The sequence below is a fragment of the Mesoplodon mirus genome (genome assembly GCF_964341445.2).
Source record: "Mesoplodon mirus genome assembly, chromosome: 12".
Classification (NCBI taxonomy): Eukaryota; Metazoa; Chordata; class Mammalia; order Artiodactyla; family Ziphiidae; genus Mesoplodon; species Mesoplodon mirus.
This window is the reverse complement of record NC_138988.1, coordinates 97,520,752-97,538,362: the sequence shown is the minus strand read 5'-3', so window position 1 is coordinate 97,538,362 and position 17,611 is coordinate 97,520,752. Positions and strand designations below refer to the sequence as shown.

The 17,611-nt window shown below is 38.0% G+C and overlaps 1 protein-coding gene across 5 annotated transcripts in view; it reads left to right on the top strand.

Annotated features, from left to right (window-relative positions):
• HIVEP1 (HIVEP zinc finger 1) overlaps window positions 1–17,611 on the top strand; it is a 142,672-nt gene that overhangs the window by 87,206 nt on the left and 37,855 nt on the right. The window lies entirely within an intron of this gene.

Here is a 17,611-nt window from a genome sequence, read left to right as displayed (position 1 = left end):
AAAAAATCTGTACCTTAACGGAACCTGTTTAACTCAGCTCTTGCCCAAATTATCATAAAATCTGAATTGGTAGAATCAAAATTCATGAGGTTTTCTGTAGTCTGGCAGCAGTGCCTAACTAATTTCCCTTGGGAAAACAGGAACAGATTTTCTGTATTTTAGAAAAGAAAGTCATCTCTTTTTTCTTTTCATACTATATTACTTTTAATTTCAAATTTAAATATTCTGCTCTCCTGAAGTGTTCTTTTTTAGTGTAATAGACAATGCTAATGGCTTATGTAACAGGAAAATTAGTATTATTTTAATTATTTGTGCCATGTATATGAGTTAAAGTTATCATATGTCAATTCAGTCAATATTTTGAGATTTAAAAATACTAAATCCCAAGAGATCATTGCTTTGCAACTAGACTGGTGCCAGCTTTATAGAAGATGATTTGCATAATGATAAACAAAGCACCTTTTAGTACGTTTATGTAAAATAAATGTCTTTAAGTATTCTGTTCATGGTTTTTAAATGCAAAAAGTAAAACTTTGCTTCCTACAAATTATGAGAGGCAAAAACCCTCAGTGTATTTCCTAAGAATGTTACTGATTACACTCTATGGTGTAATCATTTATTCAATTAGAGGCTAAAATAGTTAGCGAGATTTAACTTTTATAGAATTCATTGAAAGGCTTGCATTCTTTTACAGTTTTATAGCCTATTCTGTTGACTTCAAAATGCTATTGATTATAAGATGCAAAGTGATTTCATGCACCATTTAGGAATGGAAAAAGTCACTGCCATTTAAGTCAGGACACAGTGCCTTTATAATTGATTGGAAGGTGCCTCAGATTTTCAGGGAGATTAAAATGTTCAGAACACATTTGTTTAAGATTCTATAAAGTGTGTGTTTATGTCCACTGCTTCATTTTTTCACAGGAGAGATATGAAATAGTTCAGATTATGATGTATGAATTTGAGCTGCTTTGAGGACAGCATCTCTCAGGACTGTGGAAAACAAAGAAATGGGTCTCATTCTGTTGGTTCACTTGGGGATTCATGGAAGAATGATAAGGAAAAAAGCCCAGATTGTGTTTAATTTACCATCTTCACTTTCTTAGATAATTGACCTCATGCATATGCCTCTGTTATTTTTTATATGAATCGTGTTGCAGGGTGACTTAAAAGGATAATGTGTACTGCTGTTGATTTATTTAAGCTTTTCTCCAGCTTTGCTTCTGTAACCTATGTATGGGGCAAAAGAAAGAAAAAAAAGAGAGGCGGGCTCAGATGTTTGTTGCCTACATGGAGACTTGTTCTTTTTTCTCATGTTTACTCAGATCAGAGAAGGCAGTACACATGTTGCATGGAAGTCAGGGATATAATTCTGGGGAAGAAACAATAGAAAATAAAAGCAATGGGGAGGCAGAATCAGTTGAAGATAGGTAAACGATTGTGTGAAATTCTAGAAAATAAATCTTAAAAAAAATGAAAGCAAACAGCTATGGAAACAGCAAAGTATCATTTCACCCAAATAGGGCATTCTTTTGCTACTGTTTCAGGATTTGGAGTGTGTTTTGTTGGGCTATGCTATATATAAGAAGAATATCAAATCTTAAGGATGATAATTTAGAATTTTGCACTAACCACCAAGCATGGGATACAATAGTAGCTATTTCATTCAAGAAAAGATTTGGAAGAAGAAAATGAGACTCTCTTGATGAGTGAGAAAAGGCAGGAAGAGGACTGAAGAAAATTTAAATGAGAGCAAATGTATATAGTAACATGTGTGCGTAGTTGGATGTTTAGCTAATGAGGAAAGGATTTGACAGATTGTATTGGAAGTACAGCTCTGCAAGGGAACCAAGAATGGGGATGTTGCTATGGGTGTTTATTTCTTGAAGCCCACCACCTGGCATGAAGTTAGCCGCTTAGTAACTGTTAACAAACCTCTTTAATGGCTTCCGGTGTCTCTTCAGTGTGAAGACAAATCTCCCTAACACAGCCCATGAGATCTCATCCCTTAAGCTCTTCCCCTCACTGCTGCCGCACAAGTGTCCTCATGGATGCTCTAGTTCAGTTTGCCCAACATCATATACTGGCACCTCCTATGGTTTCTAGTGCATACAGTAGGCATTTGGCAAATATTTATTAATAAATGAAGATGGATGGCTGAGTGGGTGGATGGTGGTGTGGTAAGGATGGATTCCTTTACACAGCAGGCATGGCTTTTAAACAATATATACTCTTCTGTTTTTGAAGTGTGTTTAAATCGATATATTTTATTTCTCCTGCTGTAATCTAGACTGCATATCTGAAGTAAATTGTTTGATTATATCAAATTATCTCCATAATTTAATCTATATAATTTAATTGTATATATCTGCAGTGATATATAAAATCATTTCTGTATGTCTCTAACAAAAAATAAAAGCTTCATTCTTTAGTAGAGACTGTGGACATCTAGTACCAATGAATCCTTTCTTTTGATTTTTCTGAACACTAAGATTAAAACTACTCCTGGTGTAGTTTATAATGTTGATATAACATTTTAGTTAACCTGGTGGGAAGTTGTGATGTTCTGAAGAATTGAGGAGCTTTCTTAGAAAAATCACCAAGGTTTTTGGAATCTTTCTCAATGAAAACGAAGCAAAAGGATATGAATTTGTATTACTCTTTGGTCAGGGAAGTATGATTGTTATTTTGTAAACTTATTGTTTGAATCAAAGTCTGAATCAGCTTTCTACCAGGTAATCTTGTTAAACCTGCAGAAATATATCAGAATATTTGGTTTTTATTAGTGTCAGCTATCTTGTTGGCAGCATTCACATTTTTATCTTTTGTTTCTTCAACTCACTATTTTCATACAAACCATATTATAAGACATTAGAACAAGCTATAAAAATAGAAAATATACTTATTTTGTAACACCTCATCTCAATTGTTGTCAATTTTCTATTACCTTCTTTGCTAACTTGGCTAGAACATAGCCAAAGAGGACCTGTTTTGAAGTACAAGGTTGTTCTTACCACTTTCTCTGAGGTGCTTCTTAAAAGTCAGGTTCAAAGTGCTTATCAAAATGGCAAATAAGAAGGTTTAAATAACAAATGCTATAAGTATGCACTTGCTCTCCTTCTCTTAGTGGTATCTTTAAAAGACAGAGTTATGTTAAGTAAAAATTATACTATTGTTGGGGTGTAAAGTTTATGGATATGATATGTATAACAATAATTCCACAGAAATAGGGGGAAAGAGACAGGAGCTATATAGTTGTAATGTTTCCATGTCTCACTGGAATTAAGTTAGATAAGTTAAAATGTAAGGTAAGTCCTGAAGCACTACAAAGGAAATAGCTCAAAAAGATAGTGAAAAAAATCATTGAAGAAATTAAAATGTTATGTTAGAAAATATCACCTAATGTAACATAAAGCAGTAAAGCAGAAATGTAGGAACAAAAGAGACACAACATGTATTAAAAATAAAAAGTAAAGTGGCAGAGATAAATACAGCTATATCAATAATAACATTACATGTGAATGGATTAAATAGTCCAGTTGAAAGGCAGAGATTGTCAGACTGGATAAAAAAACAAGATCCAACTATATACTGTTTATGCTGAGACAAACTTTAGATTCAAAGACACAACTATCAATAGATTGAAAAAGACCAATAGATTGAAAGTAAAAGGATGGAAAAACCAAGGGTTTTTTTGGCCTTCTTGGGTCAATTGTATTTATAACTTATTATATTCTATATGTTATACAAGTATCCAAATATTTTAAGATGGAGTATAACCTTCTCTTATAATTTTAAATAGTTTTTTCTGTTGTTATGTCCTACCCTTTTTCATTTCTTTTTTTAAAAGTGTATTTTATTTATTTTATTATTATTTTTTTTTATGGCCGCACTGAGCGGCATACAGGATCTTAGTTCCCCAACCAGGGATCAAACCCACACCCCCTGCAGTGGAAGCACAGAGTCTTAACCACTGGACCACCAGGGAAGTCCCCCTTTTTCCTTTCTGAGAACATTTATTACTGATTAGATTGATTTTTTAAATAAATATATTTATTTTATTTTATTTATTTTTGGCCACGTTGTGTCTTCATTTCTGCGCGCGGGCTTTCTCTAGTTGTGGTGAGCGGGGGCTGCTCTTCGTTGCGGTGCGCAGGCTTCTCATTGCTGTGGCTTCTCTTGTTGCGGAGCGTGGGCTCTAGGCGTGCAGGCTTCAGTAGTTGTGGCATGTGGGCTCAGTAGTTGTGGCTCATGGGCTCTAGAGTGTAGGCTCAGTAGTTGTGGCGCACAGGCTTAGTTGCTCCGCGGCATGTGGGATCTTCCCGGACCAGGGCTCCAACCCACATCCCCCTACATTGGCAGGGGATTCTTAACCACTGCACCACCAGGGAAGCCCTGATTTTTTATTTAATTAAAATTTTCAAACATAGTTGTTACGTATTCTATTTAAAACTTTTTCAATTTGATTTATCTCTGATTTTATTTTTGTTTTTATTTTTTATTCCTACAGTCAAAATTATTTCTCTTAAATTATATTGACTGCTTAAGAAATTTTCTTTTATATATAAAATAGTTCTACAGATTTATTTGCCTTTGAATGATTAATAACACAAATATTTGAGTACCTATTTTGTCTCTATCTGCTAGGTTTTGGTCTATATTTTAAATTATTGTTAAATAAGCAGTTATTTGTTGGGTTCTTAATTTGCTAACTACCTGTTTTGGGGTTGAGTATTTCATTACACATTTATTTGTATGTGAATAATACCTGTGCATGATGAATTTAAAAATACGGAACTCCAGGTGACAGAGATGTGCCATCTCTATACTCCAATCCCATAGTGTTTTAATTTTTTTGAAACTTAACGAAATTTTTATTTTAACAAAGATTTTGTAATGTATAAAATTTAGTATGTCTTTATTCTACTACATTTTCCTTTTCTGTTAAAACCTATATTCTTTTTCTGTTTCCTGTTTCCTGATTTTTTTTTTGCTACATCATAGCCTGTTAATGGTGAATTCAGATTCCCTCCCTCACCCCATAATTATTTTTCTATTTCTTATGAACAGTTCTTTAAAATGTATTCTGTTGCCTATTTATTATGCTATAAAAGTTTAATGTTGTATCTTGCATTGTTTAAACCCTTGACTAAATGATTCTTGTTGTTACTTTGGAGGAGTTGATCTCAAATTCCACTTATATCCCATTCCTGCTTTTCTTTTCAGGGCTGAGGTTCTGCTATGTTCTGATTGTTTTGCAGTGTATTTCCCCCATTAGGAATATTGTCAAAGCTTTGAATCTATTTTGGTTAGTAAATCTAAACTTATTCTTCACTAAATGCTGCAAGAACACTGACCTTCTTCTCCATGTTCCTTTAGTGAAGCATGGTGATGCTCCGAGAGGCTGCTGTTTTGTCAGATACTAGCTCCAAGCTTTTGGGGCTCTGCATCCATAGCATTTGTTCCTTCCTCTCTTATGGGTGTGTCCATTTACTCTGCTTTTGACTTATATGCTATTATTATCATGTATTTGAATTCCACATATATCTTTTATTACTTTTATGCAGTTGCTATTCATCTTCATTTTTTACACGCATTAATCACTTTGGGACTCATTTCGTCTTACATCTCTAGTTTCCCATGTGGGATAATTTTATTTTATATGAAGAATTGTCTTTAGTTTTCCATTAGTGCAGGTCTGTTGTGACATTTCAAATGACAAATTATTTCAAGTATCATTTATTAGAAAATGTCTATTTCTTTTTCATTCTTGAAAAATACTTTTTCTGAGTACAGAAGCATAGGATTCTAGCTTGGCAGTTTATTTCCTTGAGTACATTGTTGCTGTTGAGTTGTCACGTGTGAGCCTAATTATTGCTTGTTTGAAGGTAATCTGTCTTTATAATTAAATTTTCTGTTACTGTTAAGACTTTTGGCCTTGTCTCTGACTTTTGCAGCTTCATAGTGATGTGCCTGCTGCATAGGTATGATTTCTCTATATTTATCTTGCTTGTGGTTTATAGTACTCTCAAATCTGTAGATTCATGTGTTTCATTAGGTTTTGAAAATTTTTAGACCGTATCTCCTCAAATATTACTTCTGCCCAATTATTTATCTCCTCACCTTCTGAGATTCCATTTCCAGCCTTTGCAATTTATCCTCTTGGTTTTAGATCTAGTTCCTGAATTTTGCATTCCTTTGTCTCCTGGCATTGAGCTGGCCAAAAAGTTCGTTTGCGTTTTTCCATAATATGTTATGGAAAAACCCAAACGAACTTTTTGGCCAACCCAATACTTTATTCCATGTTGTTTCTTTTGACTTAGGTCTCAGTTTCCTATTGTTTTCAGCTGTTATGTTCTGAACTTAAATCCCTCCAGTGAGGTCTAAATTTGATTGTATTTTTTCAGTTCTTTAATTTATATTTGACTTTTCAAATATGTTGCCTCTCTTTTTATACTTCTCAGTTCTCCTCTGGAATTTTCAGTATGCTTGTCCTTGAACAAAATAAGCACATCTATTTTTAAGTCTCTATATTAATTCCAATATATTGAACCCCTGTCAATTCGTTTGTAATGTTGGTTGTTTCATGTTGAATTCTCTTCTCAGGTGCCTGGTTATCTTTGAATATGAGTTAGACATTCTATTTGAAAAACTAATGAAATAGTTTGATGCCTAAGTTGATGATATCTTCCTCCAAAGAAGGTTTTAGTTTGCTTCTACCAGGTTCCTAGGAGGACTAGCCAATACAGTAGCAACTTAATCAAGTTTGGGGTTTGTGGATTTTCTGGGTCCCTGAAAGTGAGTTACAGTTCATGCAAAGGTTGGTCTACATCAGTTCTCTCGTTCCTAGAATGAAGCCCTTCCAGCTCTCAACTGGAAACGTAGGTTTTCATAGGGACTCCATGCATGGCCTGCCCTGGGTTTTATCATTTATAACCTTCACTTCTTTAGATTGTCCAAAGAGCTGCTCAGCTTTTCATTGCTCCTTCTGGTTAAGCAAACCAACCCTCTCTGAGCAAAAGGAGCCCCAGATGCTGATTTCACTTTTTGGACTTTTATCCTCCCCTAGATCTTGGTCGAGTACCTTTTCATTGCCTTCTTAATGTTTTGGTGCCTTTAAACTGATAATGTTCATATTTTGTTTAACTATTCTGCTGTTCTCAGGGAGGATCATTTGATTTACTTGATTTGTCATTACTAGGAGTCCCTTATAAATGTTATTAGAGTTAGAATATTAACTTGTTGTCAGCCTATATGTTGAAATACTTTTCTCTGTCATTTGCTTTTTTACATTGAAGTGTTTTTGATAATACACTGAGAGAGTTTAACTTTTATATATTAAAGTGGTTTTTCTTTTGCTTGTTTTTTGGGGGTTTTTTTTGGTTTTTTTTGCTTAGTAAATGTGTTTCCACTCTCAAAATTAGCTAAATAGTTATCCATATTTTTCTAGTTCTTTCTGTGGTTTTATTTCTTATACTGAATTCATTTAACTTATTTTGGAACATGGTGTCTGCTTAACATCTACTTTACTTTTTTGTCTCATTGTGAAACCTGCATGGCGTATTTTAGAACTACATTATCCTTTTACCAAGATTTTGAAATATGCCACTTTTTCATATACTAAACACATATATAGTCTTTCTATGGATTTTCAGTTTAACCATTAATTTTGAGACAATACTTTACTATTTAGTCTCTTTCTTTATATAATTCTTTTTCAGAATTTTATTGTCTAATTTAGAATATCTGTTCTCCCAGGTGAAGATTAGAGTCATGTCATATTTTTTAAAGAGCAAATTTTAAAAGTTGTTTGAAATTGTATAAAATTTAGACATTTGGAAAGAATTGATATCCTCAAAATATTGATTCTCTTCAGGAGCGTGGTGTGTTTATTTTGTAAGTACATTTTGAAATCATATCAGAAGACTTTTAAATTTTCTGTGTTCTGAATATTTTGTGCTAAATTTATTTCTAGGCATTTATTTTTATTGCTGTTATAAATAGAATATTTTTTCATTATATTTTCTAACTATTTTTGCTATAAGCAAAAAGGTTGATATATGTATGTTTTGGGTGGGCAGCTAACTTACTGAACTCTTGTACTGAACTCTTGTTAGATGTAGTAGAGTTTCAGTTACTTCTCCTAGGTTCTCCAGGAGACCATTATGTTATCAGCAAATAATGCTGTTTTCTTCCTTACCATCATTTGTATCTTATTTCTTTTTATTCTGTTATTGTATTAGCTAGATCATTTGGAGACATGATTAAAAATCATAGAGATTATAACAAGAATCTTTTAGTTGTCCCAGACTTTAGGGATTTCTCTCGTGTTTGATTTTGAGTATTGCCTATCATTGGCGTGATAAATATTCTTTATCATGTTTTCCTAGTGCTCTGAAGGTTTGTTTTGATTTTTCTAATTCCCCTATGACTTCCTCTTTAACCCCTAGGCTATTTGGAAATATGTTGTTCAACTTCCAAATATTTGGGGATTTTCCTGATGTCTTTCGGCTGTTTATTTCTCATTTAATTTTGTTGTGGTCAGAGAACATAGAAAGTTCTTTTTTTGAGCAACAGACTTTGTTTTTAAGTTTAAATAGTCATATGTGGCCAGCAGCCCCCTATGATAATTTTCTATTGCTGTCTAACTAATTACCATAAGCTTAGCAGTTCAAGAAACACTTCTTATCTTATAGTTCTGTAGGTCAGAAGCCTGACATGGTCTCACTGGGCTGCAATCAAGATGTCAGCAGGACCATGTTTCTTTCTGGAGGCTCTAGGGGAGAATCTGTTTCCTTGCTCATTAGGCAGAATTCAATCCTTGTGTGCGCCTGAGTTCCTCCTCTCAGTTCAAAGCCATTCCCAGCCTCTTGAGTTCACCTGTGTTCTTTGGATCCTGGTTCCCCTCCTCCATCTTCAAAGCTAGAAATGGCAGGTCAAGTCTCTCATACTTTAAATCTCTTTCTTGCCCCTTCTGTCAGTTGACTAAGTTTGAAGGGGTCCTCTGATAATCCAGGATGGTCTCCCCATTTTAGTACCTTAACCTTATCACACCTGCAAAGTCCCCTTTGCCACGTAAAGGGGCTTATTCTCAGGTCCCTGGGATTAGGGTGGGCTTTTACAGAGCCATTATTTCGCCTACCAAACTACTGTATTGTGCACTACAAGTTTACGTGGCATTACAGTTTATTTTATTTTATTTTATTTATTTTTTTTTTTTTTTGCGGTACGCGGGCCTCCCACTGTTGTGGCCTCTCCTATTGCGGAGCACAGGCTCCGGACACGCAGGCTCAGCGGCCATGGCTCACGGGCCCAGCCGCTCCGCTGCATGTGGGATCCCCCTGGACCGGGGCACGAACCCGTGTCCCCTGCATCGGCAGGAGGACTCTCAACCACTGCGCCACCAGGGAAGCCCGTGGCATTACATTTTAAAGCGATGACATTTTTTAAATTCTTTTTAAAACTTCCTTTCGTTTTTATCATTTTCAGAGCTCTTTATTTATATGTATAGCTCCACATTAAAGTTTTAACCTTTCAGTACAGGTCTGCTGGTAGTGAATGATCTCAGCTTTTGTTTTTCCCCAAAAAAGTCTCTGCTTTGCCTTCATCTTTTGAAAGCTATTATTTTTTTGATGTAGACTTCTGGGTTGGCAGATTATTTTTTCTTTCAGTAGTGTTAAAATGTCACTCCATAGTTTCTGTTGAGAATTTGGCTTTAATTTTTATCTTTGATTCTCTGTATTATTTTTCTACCCTCTGGGTGCCTTTACCCAGCTTTTCTCTTTACCTTTAGTTTTCAGCAGTTCGAATATGATTTGTCTAGGTGGTTTTTCTCCTTTTTTTCTTTTTTTTTTTTTAAGCTTTTATTGCTTTTTTGTTTTTTTTCCACCTTCTTTCCTCATTCTTAATCTTTCTTATTCATTCCATGGGGGTTCTCTAAGCTCTTTGGATCTATGGTTTCTTGTTTATTTTTGGAAAATTCTTGGCCACTATTTCTCACATATTTCTACCTCCCTGTTTGTTCTTTCTTCTCCTCCTGTGATTCCAGTTATACATGAGACCATTTGATATTGTCCTGTGGCTCTTCGATGTATTGTTCTTGTTTTTCCCCCCCCCATGTTACTTTTCTTCTTTGTGTCCTGTTTGGTTTATGTTTATTGGCCTATCTGTAAGTTTACTTATTCCTTAGTTTTGTTGAGTCTGTTAATGAGCCAATCAGAGGCTTTCTTTATCTCTATTACTTTGTCTTATTTCCAGCGTTTTTGTTTGACCCTCCCACTCTGTTTACATTCCCATTAGTGAGTGTATGTTGTCAACGTTTTCCATGGATATTTTAATGTATTAATTATAGTTATTTAAACTTCCCCGTCTGAGAGTTCTGACATCTGGATCATCTCTGAGTCTGGTTCTTTTGCTTGCTCTGTCTTTTGACAGTGCGTTGATAGTGCACGTATCTTAACTTTTTATTGAATTTTGGAAAGTGCGTGCCTCACAGTAGATAGTGAGTTCAGTAGTTTTTAATGGCTGGAAATGGGCACTGCTCTTCTGTCAGGTCATCAGGTGGGGAGTTGAGGCAACCTGCTCAGGAGTGGGGCTGCGTTAGGATTTTGGTCCACTGTGTTTATCTTCAGTGTACCATGCTGGCCTCCAGTTCTTCTAGCAGTGGCCTGCCCTTTCCCTGTGCTTATAGCAATGCTGGGATATGGAGTCTCCCCCTCCTTGCCCCTCTGCTCACAGTAGAGCGCTGTGCAAGGCTGTGGTCGGGCAGGTGAGGACTGCTCTTTATCCTGGTGCAGCCTCAGTCGGAGGCAGTTCCATGTTCCCTGCTGTTCTCCCAGGGTAGCAGACCTCTCATTGTACTGGAATGGGATTTTGGTCCCAGGGCAGTTTCCTACCTCCCCTCGGATAGAGGTTTCCTCATCTGCTCTCCCCCAAGTCACAGTGTGTTTTACCCAAGGCTGCTGCTCTTTTCCCAGCAGCTTAAGCCTTCAGGCTTTTTCTCCACATCAGAGAAGCGTTCAGGCAGGGCCTGGGGCTTGGCACCTTTTCTGCAGTGGCAGCTGAGCCCCTCCCGCGTGCCCGCCATGAGTACCTGGGGGAGGCCTACAGAACAGATCCTGGGTGTGCGTGTGAAGCCCCCTGTGTCGAAGGCCAGGCCTATCCACCCCACGCTCAGCCTCCAGCAGTTTGTTGCAATTTGGGGTGATGCTTTCTCCCTCGTTGGCGAGGCTGGCATGTCTTCCTCCACATTCTCCTCTCTGCTTGCCCCAGTGGAGCGGGTCCACACATCCCTCTGTGGAGTTCACGCTGTTTGGTTGCCTTGTGATTATGCTTTATGGTGAACTCAAGAGAAGTTCTGATTTTTGTGATATTTCTGGCTTTTTCTTACTGTTTGGGTCAGGGCAATGCTTTTCGAGTTTCTATATCCTCAGGCAAGAATGGATGTTGAATTTTATTAAATATCATTCACCCTTATTCAGAGTGGTCATGTGAGTTTCTCATTGATTCTTCCTGATGTGGTGAAGTATATCAATAGGTTGCCTGATATTAAATTCAGCCCGTATTTTCTCTTACTCAGAAAATTCTTTCATTAGCAAATATTTTTTTAACATCTATTAAGGGCTGGATGTGTAGGGATGAATAGTAAACATAAGATCTTATAAATCTTATATTCTAATCAGAAGGTAGACAAAACATATAAGTAGATAAATAGGGTATTTCAGATTGTGATCATAATTATGAAAAATAAACAGGGTTTGGGCAATATGGGGCAACTAATGTAGCAGGTAGACAGGAGGTAACACTGATGTTAGGATTTAAAGGTTGAAAGTGATCCCGGCATTTAGAGTTGAGAGCAGGGAAGGCTTTTCAAGAGATGGCGAGTCCAAGTTCCCAGGGGCAGGAAGGAGACAGGCCTGTTGAGGCATCAGAGTTCACCCACCACGGCTGAAGCATAGTGAGGAGAGGGAGACGGTGTGGAGGGGACTTGGGAAGCTGGGTAGAGGACCACGCTGTCTTTTGGCCAAGTTAGATGTTTGAATTCCGTTCCGTGAGGAATGGGAAGAACTTGGAGATGGCTGTGGCTTTCTGTCGCTTGCTAAGTGCAATTAGTTGTTCCCATATCTTACGTGGTCAGTCCCTGGCTGCTATACTTCTAGTGTGGTTCTTCATTGCACATTAATTTATTTGTTATCTGTCTTGCATTTTCAGTCTCTTTCTCTCTGCTCACTTTTACTTCCTGTTTATAAGCACACTCAACACCCCTTATCCTACAGAAACCTTGCTGTAACCTCCTCTCCTCTGGTACTGGCATCCTGCCTTTCTCTCTCCCTTCACAGCCAAATTCCCAGAACGTGGTCTGTATTTGCTTGCCCTGCTCTTCCCCAGGCCCTCCCTCACTCCTTGCCCTTTTGTGATATGGTTTTTACCCCCCAGGCCCAAGTGACGACTGCTCTGAGATAACAGCCCCCCAAGCCCAGCAGCCTCGTGTCTAGTCCTGTTTATCTGAATGTGATACTTAACACTGTTACCCACATCTTCCTTATTGTAAGTCTCTAAACCCTGGCTTCCTGAGCACTTCACTGTCACATATTTTGTCTTATGTTTCTTATTACTCCCTGTTTCTTGTCGTTTCTAGCTCACCGTTAAATATAGGGATCACCCAAGCTTCTGATGCCAGACTTCTCTCTACTGTATATTCTCTGTGGCTTATCATTTCTGTACTTTTGTAAAAACAGCACTCACTACGTACTCCCAGATCTATGCCTCTAGCCCAGACTTCTCTCTAGGTAAAGAAAAGAATATGCATATATATTTAATATATCATAATTTTCATATTGCTGTGTAATCCTTGTAATTATTTCAAATGGATGTATAATGTTATGTTCAGTGCCTCTGCCATAACTAGCCTAACCATTTCCTGTTGAAAATTTCTAATCCAGGGTCTGCAGCTACAATTTATAATTTTACACATGGATATTGAGTTTGAGATTTAGTGGAATGGGAAGTGAGTTGATATTTTTTCCCCTCCCAAGCTAGCTCAGTCCTCCCAGAGAGACAGGAAACCTCAGCAGAATCTTTGGCAAACCTTTCTCAGGCTTTCTTGCTTTGAATCAGCTAAGAGGCCCATTGTCACTACATGAGTTCAAGGTAGCATTTTAACTCTTGCATGAACGACTGAAAGGCCTTCTAAATGGTCCCCCTACCTCTGATCTCTTGATTCTCTGACACAGTATGCCATCAATTGTTAGAAAACAGGTGGTCCTTGTGTCCCCAAGACCTAAGAGAGATCTGAAGTTTTTCACACTGATGTGTCTTGGAGTCAATTGGAAAAAGAGATTCGCCTTCAGTCAAGGCAGGGTTTTAAACACACTGTTAGAATATCCAAATGTGAGAATATCCTTTGTCATACTTTAGCTCCTATTTCCCTAACCATTCACCTTTTTCCAGTCAAGTGGCCTCTGCAATCTCTCCAAGCTGTTCTCAACCTCCTAATTGATGGAGAGCTGGCTTGTTTATAAAGCCCAACAAGTCAGGGATTCTGACAGTGGCTATGCTGCCAATTTTGGTCCCTCTTCTAAGTGCAATTTGTGTCTTTTAAATGAATTCCTATTTGGATTTCTGACCTGTTGATGCCTCAGAATTTCTGCCTGATTGTCAGCCATTTCCAGTAGCATGCTGACCAGAATATAATTTTCAGCAGTTGGTCGACCTTGATTTTGAGCCTTTCCACCCACTTCCTGATCTGAGTGTGCATTCTCACTGTGTAAGGAAAGAGGGTTGTGCTTCATCATTCACACAGAGGGTTATGTGCCCTCAAGGATGTCCAGCCCTAGTGTTGGTAAAAAGCAGCAGCTCTGGAATCATATGGTGATAACTATAAAGCAGCGTTTGTACCGTGAGGCAGAGGGAAGGCCTGTGCACTGGGAGGTGGGAGAATGAGCGTATAACAAAGGCATCATCCTTGTACGCCTTCCACCACTGTCTCATGGTCTTTCTTTCTGCTTCCTCTAATTTATTTTCATGTTAGTCTACCAAAATAACAAATTGCCATTAAAAGTATTGAAAAACCTAAGCATTGATGGTAAAGAGCTGCTCCCCTCCCATCTTCCACCCCAAGCTGTGTTTCTGCTTTGATCCATTCTGGTCTATACCCTCTCTTAACTCTGTGGCCTATGGTAACTGTATACCGTATGTTGTCGACATAGCCACAATGTTTGATTATTACGTTCTTTCCTGGACGTAAGGGGGCGGGAGAAAACAACTCCAGTCACGCTTCGATAGGTTTGAAATTAATCAAGATTAAGTTGAGTTGAAAACACGATCCTGAGTGTATGATTCTCCAAGACCCGAGGGTCTGCTACCTCACACTTCAGGGCACGGGTTCCCAGGAGGAGGCTTGTATCTCTGATTCCTAGCCAGAAGGCTTAGCCATTCCCTCTGTGCACTCCAGCCAAGGGATGGAGGGTAACAATCACATGCAACTTGCCTTAATGCCACCTCTAGAATGATAATGTGGGATTCACCTCAGGCGTGCCTGGTACCTTCCCTCTTCACCTCCGCTCCACCACCCTCTCCCCTCCTGATAGCAACAGCAGCAACAAGCTCCTTGCCTGCAGAGACTCATCCAGCCTCGAAGGTCATCCCCCTCCAACCACCCACGGTGGAATGGACGTCATCCCGTGAACGAGGGGAGTGAACCCTGGAAAAGGAGATCCAACAAATCTTGGAAGAGTGGACACAACTCAGACAAACACTGTTGGGAACATATTCTCCATTGAATACCACTCCCTGTGATTCCCCATGATCTCAGGCAATAGAAAAGCAGAGAGAACGTGAAAAGACAGACCAAAAGCTCAGCCTTAAAGGAAATATCACCTCAGAAACAGAAGCTTTTTTTTAGGCAATGAACTTAATCAGAACATAAATTTATTAAAGCAACAGTTCAAATATAATATGAGACGGTAAAAGGAGATGACACGGGCAACGCGGAACTTAGGGAACAAAATGAGAACAGAGCAATGTCCGTCCAAAACTAATAAACGAATTTGAAACAGCGAGGAATTTAATGGCCTGAAAATCACATTACTGATGTAAGGGAAGAAGCTTTAGATAATTCTAGAAAGAGTGAAGGAGAAAAACAAAAAGATTGAAGAGATTTAGCTCATCATAAGGGTGGTCCTGCACAAAGGTCATTTTTTTTTTGGCTGTGTTGGGTCTCCGTGGCTGCACGCAGTCTTTCTCTAGTTGCAGCGAGTGGGGGCTACTGGGCTCTAGGTGTGCGGGCTTAATTGCTCCGCGGCATGTGGCATCTTCCCAGACCAGGGCTCGAACCCGTGTCCCCTGCATTGGCAGGTGGATTCTTAACCACTGCGCCACCAGGGAAACCCTGTAAAGACAATGGATGTCAGTAAAGTAAAAGAGCCAACCCCAAAGAAAAAAAATTGGCCAGAAAATGTATTTGAAGAAATAACAAAAGGAAAAATTTCTGAAATAAACTAAATGAATTTCCTTTTAGAGGTCATTGTGTTCCAGGAAAAAAATGAAACGTTGTACAGTGCTTAACTCTGAGCTGACTACTAGTCATGTTATTAGACTTTGAAAATAAAGGTTTTTGCAGGTATGCTGGCAGAAAAAAGGCAAGTCACCTCAAGGAGGAGAAACGACCAGTCAGGCTGGCAGCAGGCTTCTCTTTACAAGCTTCATTGCCAGAAAGCAAAGGAGTGTGCAGAGTTTTGAAGGAAAGAAATGGTATATTAGCACCAGGTCTTAAAATTCAAATAGAGAACGAAGAGTAAACAACTATGCAAATAGAATGTAAGTGTTATAGACATTCATCAAAGAGAGATGAGTCCGTCTTCATCTAAAATTGAAACATGGTTCGTAAAATCTGTTTAAAATATGTTTTTTCAAATTCTTAACTTTAGAGGAATTACGTCTATAAAGAAATAGGGATCTTAAGTCATTCCTTCCTTTTCACTTCAGTTTCATTTTCTTTAAGTACAAAGTTGAATTGTACTTCCTAAAACAAAAACAAATACATAGAATGTTCCCTTTAAAATGTAATGTGGTATTTCTGGTTTTAGCTGTGGATTGAATTTTTGCATTTTTTTCTTTGGAGTGTAAGCCGTTGTTTAATTTTTTTTTTTTTTTTTTTTTTTCCTTTTTGCGGTATGCGGGCCTCTCACTGTTGTGGCCTCTCCCGTTGCGGAGCACAGGCTCCGGATGCGCAGGCCCAGCGGCCATGGCTCACGGGCCCAGCCGCTCCGCGGCATATGGGATCCTCCCAGACCGGGGCACGAACCCGTATCCCCTGCATCGGCAGGCGGACTCTCAACCACTGCGCCACCAGGGAGGCCCAATTTTTTTTTTTTTTACACATAACTTTACCTAAAACTAAAATCTTATTACAGAAAGTATGTAAAACATAACAAAATAAACCTATCTATCCCACCCAAGGCTCTGGTTGCATAGGGTTTTGGTTGGGCTTGGCATGGGCAGGTTTTTAAAAAATCTCTTGTGTTTCTGCTCTGACAGTTGCCTGAGTTGGGAACTGCCATTCCTCCAGGTGGCTGCTGGGCTCTGCTTTTGTATTTATTTTAACAGCCTAGTGGCTCTCACTTTTGTTTCAACCCACCCCCAAGCTCCCGGGAAGTGAGTAGGGAAACTACACACCCGAGATGCTGATCATCATTTTTCGTTTCGCCTGCTTGCTTGTATGGTTAACGAGAGGCATAAAGTACATCACTGACTTTATTGCATTCATCCTGAAGAGGGAAAACCACTGGGGAAACATCATTTTATAAATGAGTGGGTTGAAGAATAAAAAAGGTTTGCTCAACATCATTTTGTAGAGGTATCAACAATATGATACTTTTTTTTCTATTTTTCTTTAGCTCAAATAGTTTCATCATGAGACACCACCACCCCCACCCACCCTTTTATTTGCCCTTCTGATTATGGTGGGTAAATGTATCTTTAGTGTATTAGTATGCAATTTTTTTCATTAAATTAATACATGAAAGCACATAAACTGATGTCACAAGATGACCAGAATATTTTATTTTATGTAAATTCTTCTGTTAATGCAAAGTGGTTACTTTGGTATAGACATTTTGGTCTAATATGAATTTTTAATAGGTACATTGTAAGAGCTATTTGAAAATAATGAGGAATTAGAGTATTTGGCTTTTCTACAAGTAAGTAATATAAGCTTGAATAATTTTTGTTTACGTGCCCGAGGAACCAACAAATCGAAACAAACGAAATTATGGCAAGCAGTTATTGCTCAAAAATACAATACTTGACAGAGATTGTGGTGGTTGATGCCATTTAAATGGTGATTTATTTCAACACAGCAAGAAAGGAGGCGGTTTCATCTCTTCTGTCCTGTTATAGGTTCTATCTACCTACTCACCTATCATTAGTGGCAAAGAAACATAGCCATTGAATATTTTGTTCAATTAAAATGGTGATTTTTATTTTAAAACTAAGGGCCATTACAACATTATGACTTTAAAATTTTGTTGGTGAAGAACCACAAGTATTATTTTACTTTCATATTTTTCTGTTTTTGATATAACTGCTATATTAGCAATTCTTCACGGTTCTA